This window comes from Aristolochia californica, unplaced genomic scaffold (genome assembly GCF_029961685.1).
Source record: "Aristolochia californica isolate CCGP_79_NKW_82.1479 unplaced genomic scaffold, dmAriCali1.0.hap1 SCAF_9, whole genome shotgun sequence".
NCBI lineage: Eukaryota > Viridiplantae > Streptophyta > Magnoliopsida > Piperales > Aristolochiaceae > Aristolochia > Aristolochia californica.
Genome location: NW_027182290.1, coordinates 30,241,422 through 30,249,274, shown reverse-complemented (window position 1 = coordinate 30,249,274; position 7,853 = coordinate 30,241,422). Strand labels below are relative to the sequence as shown.

Genomic DNA, 7,853 nt, shown 5'->3' with positions numbered 1-7,853 from the left:
GATCTAGGACCATACATCATAGTTGACTTCGAAAAGAGTGACACTGGTTGTAAAACCAGAGTTTTCAGATTGTACATGAATAATCGGTGCTAATTCCTTCGACATGATGAAAAGAAGATCCGTAGAGTGATTCGGTCTGGTCTGGTTCGCTTTTAAAAAATATTGGTCCGGTCCGGTCCGTAAACTGATTCAGTATGGTCCGGTTCGCTTTCAAAAAATCTGCCTGGTGCGGTCCAGTCCGGTCAGGTCCGTAAACTGCTTTGGATTGGTCCGGTTCGCTTAGCTGGGCTGATGGTCCGTCCGCTCGGCAAAAAATTAAATTAACAGACCTAAGTTCAAAAAACGAAATTTTTTTTTTTTTTACTGTACCTCTTCTTCTTCGTCGAGACGACGAAATTTCGTCTCGACAGTGGTCTCTTCCCCTTCGCCAGCGTCAGCTGGGCTAACGATTTTCTGGAAGACCGTCGTCGGTGAAGGTCTGCTGAGGTCCGAGCAGTGGCTCGGCTACGATCGTCGATGGCCTGCGGAACGTCCGAACAGTTCTGTTTCGCGGCGAGACGTCGGTCGGCGAAGCTTTCTGATGGAAGGCCGAGCAGTGGCTCGGATACGGTCGTCGGAGGCCTGCGGAACGTCTTGACGAAGCTTTCTGGTAGAAGATCGTCGGCGGCGGTGGCCTGCGGAGCTTCCGAACAACTCTGTTTTGCGGCGAAACAGAGTTTAGATTACGGTTCTTCGGCTACGACTACGGAACAGAGCTTTCGCTCTGCTCTTCGGCAACGAGAAGGAGAAGGAGATGATCTCCTGCTCTGATACCAACTTAAAAAATAATAATTCACATTCAATTGTGATTTCTCATTCACATCGTCGGCTTAAATAGCCGTTTTACAGAATATACATGGAAGACTTATGAGTGATTAACGGGATTACATAATCACCGGATTTACAGAATATTTACATGATTTCTCTTTAAGGAAATAAATCTTAAAGTAAATATTAACAGAACTCACTCGCACAAACCGGATTAGATTAATAAAATACCCGAACGAGTGGACTCTGACTCAGTACTCTCTAGTAATAATGTCTGAAAGCCGTAGCATTATAGAAATTGAAGAGGAAAAACCCACATCCATCTCCAGTTGTGGCATTCTTTGAGATGAAACTCATCCACCTATTCTCATCATTCATGTACCAAGAGAATGCTGGGTCCACCAACACTTTTGGGGCATTTCCGTAATATCCAAAGGGTGCAAGTTCAAAATATGCAGTCAATGAGAATTTTTCTGGTGAAAAACCGGCCAAACCAGTTGCCCTTCAGCAATTGTTGCGTTTCTCTTTTAGCCGTTTCCGGACCCTCTGTCCCGTTCAAACTTCAAAGCATGTCGAGGTTGTTTTTTCCTAGTTTTGTCTCCATTTACCGTTAACCACTGTACGACTGGAGGCGGGACTGCAGGCGCTTCTCTGTTTTCCCCTCTACTGGGCTTACTACTATTTAAACCAAGGTCTTTTCAGCTTGCCTTCGCTTCTCCTTCTCCCTAATCTCTCTCATAGAGGCTTCTTTTCCGATCAAAGTTTTTTTTATTGTTGGGTATATTTTCTGGAGTGAAGGCGTCTGAAATCAGAAGTTTTACCTAAAGTTTGACGGAGATTTAACTCTCCTAAGCAAGATTGATAAGCGCAGGTACTACTTTCGAACTGCTTGTTGCTGGTTTAACAGAGGAGCTCGAGGAAGAAGCAAGTCGAAAGAATATTTTCTTCAGGTATAAAACTCTAGAGTGATTGTTTCATTCTTTTGTTTTGTCGTCTTTTTTCTTTTGTTTTCACATTTTTCGTGATGTTTTCGGCTTTTCTGTCCTTCCAAGTTTTTGTAGAAGCACTTTGATTTGTTTATTCCAATTCTTTTTAGTTCAGAAAGAAGGTTTGCATCAACAAGCTCGAGTGCGAAGTGAGATCACAGGGAAAACGACTTCCTTTTCATTGCAATTTTTGATCGGTTTCGTGAAAGTGCGTTAGCACTTCAACTCCTTCCTAATGGCGAAAAGAGAAGCTTGGTGCTGTCTTCTTCTTTTGGCTCTCTTTCTTTTCCTGTCTTCAGCAGCCGGAGCAGCAGAACTCGAAATACTGCTATCGTTCAAAGCTTCTAAAAACGATTTACTTCACCAGCTCTCCAGCTAGAACTCATCGACCTCTTTCTGTGATTGGAACGGTGTCACTTGCAACAATAATTCTCATGTCACCGGAATCGATCTCTCCCGCAGAAACCTCTCTGGCTGCCTCTCTCCCGCCCTTTTTCATCTTCCATTTGTAAAAACCATCAATCTCTCTAGCAACGGTCTCTCTGGAGAAATTCCGGTGGAAATTTATTCTTCCTCGCTGCAGCACCTTAATCTTAGCAATAATAATTTTTCTGGTCCTATATCACCCCCACGAAGGCCGGCGCCGAACATCGAGACTCTAGATGTCTCCAATAATATGCTTTCCGGCGAAATCCCATCAGAAATCAGATCTTTCTCCGGCTTGAAGTCTCTTGATTTTGGAGGAAACGGCTTGTCCGGGAAAATCCCGAAGTCTATCAGCGAGCTCAGAAACCTCCAGGACTTAACTTTGGCTTCAAACGAGCTCGTGGGTGAAATTCCGCCCGAACTAGGTCTAATGACTACCCTAAGGTGGATATATTTAGGCTATAACAATCTTTCAGGGGAAATTCCGAGGGAAATAGGAAACTTGTCATCTCTCCGTCATCTTGATCTCGTCTACAATAATCTCACTGGAGCAATTCCTTTCTCTTTAGGAAACCTCTCTGAGCTTCGTTACCTGTTTCTCTATCAAAATAGGCTGTCTGGTTCGATACCTCCTTCAGTTTTTAATCTTCGTAATCTCATTTCTCTTGATCTAAGTGACAATTCGCTCTCCGGAGGAATCCCCCAAAGCTTAATAAACCTCCAAAACCTCGAGATACTTCACCTCTTCTCCAACAATCTCACCGGCAGAATCCCGGAGTCAGCATCTCACCTCCCTCATCTCAAAGTTCTCCAGCTCTGGTCCAACAGATTGTCGGGCGAGATCCCGAGGAATCTCGGCGAAAGGAACAACCTCACTTCTCTCGATCTTTCCACGAACGATCTCTCAGGAGAAATTCCGAATAGTTTGTGCAATTCCCGCCAGCTTTTTAAGCTTATTCTCTTCTCCAACTCTCTATCAGGAAGATTAACAGAGAGATTGAGCCGTTGTAAAAGCTTGTAACGAGTACGTCTCCAGAATAACCATCTCTCGGGTCAATTATCACCTGCACTGACGAAACTTCCACTTGTATATTATCGGGATATCTCGGGAAACGATCTCTCTGGTGTCATAGATGACAGGAAATGGGCAATGCCTGCTCTTCAGATGCTGAATTTGGCAAGAAAGAAATTCGTAGGGAGTTTGCCTCCCAGTTTCGGTAGTGAAGAGCTCGAGAGCCTGGACCTATCAGAAAACCAGTTTTCAGGCGGTATCCCGGCCAGTTTTAGAAGCTTTTCCGAGTTGGTGCAATTGAATTTGGCCAAGAACCAGCTGTCGGGATCCATTCCGCGAGAGATATCATCCAGAGAGAAGCTCGTGAGTTTAGAGGTCAGCAGCAACAAACTGTCAGGGCATCTTCCCGCAGCTCTTTCCTTATTGCCAGTCCTCAGTGAGCTGGATTTATCGCATAACCGCTTCACTGGAAAATTACCACAGGATTTGGGAAAAATCGACTCGCTGGTTTCGGTCAATATCTCATACAACGAACTGCATGGCCCTTTGCCTCTGACCCCAGCCTTTCTCGCCGTTAATTCGAGCGCCCTAGTTGGTAACGGCGGCCTATGTGGTGGTGGTACTTCCAGCGGTTTGCCGGCATGCAAAATCACAAAGAAACAGGTGGAGTGGTTTTTCGTTTCGGTATTGGTTGTGCTTGTGCTACTTTTCGCATTATCCATCTCCTTCTTCTTCTTCGTTCGATCGACAAGGAAAGGAATTCCAGACTAAGAATGTCGACAACGAGGAAGGTGTCTGGGATTTGCAGCTTTTTGACAGAAAGTTTTTCAACGCAGTCACCGTGGAAGATATTCTGTTGTCCTTGAGAGACGAAAACGTTATATTCAAAGACCTCCACGGCGTCGCGTACAGAGGAACTTCGGCCGTTAAGGGCACGCCGTACACTGAAGAAATTATTCGAGGTTCCGACCCCTTCCACGAAATTTTGGACTGAAACGACAGGTTTGGCAAAGATCCGTCATCCCAACGTCGTGAAGACGCTCGGAATTTGCCATTCTGAGACGGAAGGATTTGTGCTGTATGAATTTATCGAAGGGAGGCGTTTCGGAGATGTAGTGGCGGAATTGAACTGGGAGAGACAAGAAAGCAGCCATGGGGATTGCAAGGGCACTTTCCTTTCTCCATCACCATTGCTTCCCTGCTCTTATTCAGGGGAACCTTTCCGCAGAAAATGTGGTCATCGACGGGAAGGGCCAAGCGCGCCTGAAACTGAACCTTCCGGGCAATAACGCCGGTGCTGACAAGGCCTTTCTCTCCTCCGGCTACGCTTCTCCAGGTACGAAATACCTACTCTACCCTCTTTGCATATGCAATTACCGTCACAACCTTTAGCTGTCATTAGTAAATAAGTAGGACTATCAAGGCTCTTTACCCCAATTCAGTTCAACATCTGACCCGAAGAAATTGTGCGTGCAGAAATACAGGAAGGCCAAGAATTGACAGAAAAGAGCGACGTCTACGCCCTGGGAGTATTGATGATCGAATTGGTGACGGGGAAGCACCCGGGCGATCACGAGGTTGCCCCACAGTTAACCATCGTTGAGTGGGCCCGTTATTGCTACTCCGATTGTCATCTCGAGACGTGGGTCGATCCTACCATCAGAAGCCACGTGTCAAAAATAGAGAGAGAGATCGTCCAAACCATGAATCTGGCCATCCAGTGCACTGCCCTGGACCCCATCGCCAGACAGAACGTCTCCGACGTACTCAAAGTCCTGGAGTCCTCCCGGAAGCCCCACTACGTCGACTCTCGGCTTGTCTATTTTTAGATTTTTAATTTTCTTTTACTCATTATAGTGAGTATCTGACAAAGTTTTGTTGGATATATACGTACGAGGGAGTGTAAAATGTAGATAGCTGCTGTTTTTTTTACTCAATTCTAGGTACTCCATTTCACCTTGGAGCTTTGATAGTTGATAAAACAGCTAATCCATGCCGATATATGCGGCCCAATCAAGCTAAGTTCTCCATGTAAAAGTAATTATTTTTTTCTCTTCATTAATAATTTTTCAAGAAAAACACAAGTATATTTCTTGAAACAGAAATCAGAAGTCTTTGAAGTTTTCAAGAAATTTAAAGTTGTAGTAGAAAAGAAAAGTGGTAGAAAAAATCAAAACCATGACATCCGATCAAAGAGGAGAATTTACTTCCAAGGAATTTTAAGAGTTCTGCAAAGTAAATGGAATTCTTCAACCAATGACAGTTCCTAGAACCCCTGAGCAAAACAGGGTGGCAGAAAGAAAAAACCGAACTATCCTCAACAAAGCTTAGAGCATGCTCAAAAGCAAGAAATTACCTAAGGAATTTTCGACCAAAGCAGTGGAGTGTGCAGTCTATTTGTCCAACCAATTTCCATCAAGAAGTGTTTGGAAAAAAACACGACAAGAAGCATGGAGTGGAAGAAAGCCTGACATCTCCCACCTGAGAGTCTTTGGAAGCATAGCCCATGCTCATATACCAGATGAAAAAATAACCAAGCTTGATAATAAAAGCGAGAGTTTTAGCTTCATTGGCTATAATGCAAATTCAAAAGGCTACAAGTTGTACAATCCAAAAAATAAGAAGATTGTTATCAACCGAGATGTGGTGTTTGACGAAGAATGTTTATGGGATTTTGGATTTTATATAAATGACTTTAATTTTCCCCCTCCATTTGTAGATGAGCCAACATCGATTGAACAACCTGGAGAAGCCCAACAAGAGCTAACTACCCCACCTACTTCGAAAACATCAACTACCCACGAAGATGAGTCATCTTAGTCATATTCGAGTGGGAGTCGAACAGAAAGAGTTGCACCACAGACACGAAGTCTCCGAGAAATATATGAAGAAACGGAGCAATTAGGTAATCTCACACTTTTCTACCTCTTTGCTAATTGTGAACCAGTAAGTTTTCAAGAAGTTGCACAAGAAAATAAGTGGAAAAATGCGATGGATGAAGAAATCAAAGCCATTGAGAAGAATAACACTTGGGAACGCGTTTCACTTCTAAAAGGGCACAAAGCCATTGGTGTCAAATGGGTATACAAGACGAAGAAAAATGCCAAAGGAGAGATCGAAAAACCCAAAGCAAGACTACTTGCAAAAGGATATAGCAAAAGAGCCGACATTAACTATGATGAGGTATTTGTTTTGTTGCCCGTTTAGAAACTATAAGACTAATCATTTCTCTTGTAGGTCAAAACAAATTGAAAATTCATCAAATGGATGTAAAGTCTGCATTTCTAAATAGAGTCCTCGAAGAAAAAGTCTACACCGAGCAACCTTTAGGTTATGAAAAGAAGGGACATAAAGACAAAACCTTGAAGCTAAAGAAGGGTCTTTACGGGTTAAAACAAGCACCAAGGGCATGGAATTGTCGAATTGACAAGTACTTTCAAGGGAACGGCTTTACCAAATGTCCATACGAGCATGCCCTCTATATTAAGATAAAAAAAGATGTTCTGAACGTGTGCCTATACGTGGATGACTTGATCTTTTACCGGTAATAATCCAAACTTGTTTGGTGACTTCAAGAAAGCAATGGTCAAAGAATTTGAGATGAAAAATATTGGGCTCATGGCGTACTACCTTGACATCGAAGTTAAGCAATAAATAAATAGAATTTTCATTTCGCAGGAAGGCTATGCAAAAGAGATCCTAAAAAATACAAGATGGAGAATTGCAAGCAAACAGACACACTGATGGAATACGGAGTCAAGATGTTCAAGCATGAAGAAGAAAAAGTGTAGATCCAACATTCTTCAAAAGTTTGATGGGAAGTCTATGCTACTTAACTTACACAAGGTCTGATATCCTTTATGCAGCTGGATTGGTTAGCCGCTATATGGCATCTCCAACAACTACCCATTTCAAAGCCGCAAAGAGAATTATTCTCTAAGTGAAAGGTACTATTGACTTAGGCTTATTCTATTCAATTTCAAATAATTACAAGGTTATCAGATATAGTGATAGCAATTGGGGTGGAGACATAGCTAATTGAATGAGTACTTCTGGATTCATATCTTTCATTGGAGATACTGCCTTTACATGGATGTTAAAGAAACATCAAATTGTCACATTGTTTACTTGTGAAGCAGAATATGTTGTTGCTACCTCATGTGTTTGTCATGCAATTTGGCTCAAAATCTATTGAAAGAGATACGCTTGACACAAGAAGAGCCGACCAGAATCTGTGTCGACAACAAGTCAGTCATTGCCTTGGCAAAGAATCTAGTATTTTATGATCGAAATAAGTACATCGATATTCGCTACCACTATATAAGGGAATGCATTGCAAGAAAGGATGTGCAAGTTGAATATGTAAAGTTACAAGATCAAGTCGCCAATATTTTTACCAAGCCACTGACAAGCAAAGATTTAGCAAGATTAATAAACCTACTTGGAGTCAAGATCAAGTTTAAGGGGGGGGGGGGGGTGTTGGATTATAAACTTGATCCACAAAATTCTAACTAAGCCCAACTCAAAGCTTCGTGATTAATAAATGAGTTGTAACTAAGGAGTTTTCTTGATAAAAAAAATATAAGATCGTTGTGCTGGAAAAGAACGTTGGAAAAGAAGCA

The 7,853-nt window shown here is 42.6% G+C and overlaps 1 pseudogene; it reads left to right on the top strand.

The window, feature by feature from the left end:
• The first annotated feature begins 1,574 nt into the window (after positions 1–1,574).
• On the top strand, positions 1,575–5,196 carry LOC137940330 (leucine-rich repeat receptor-like serine/threonine-protein kinase SKM1; annotated as a pseudogene).
• Positions 5,197–7,853: the final 2,657 nt, after the last annotated feature.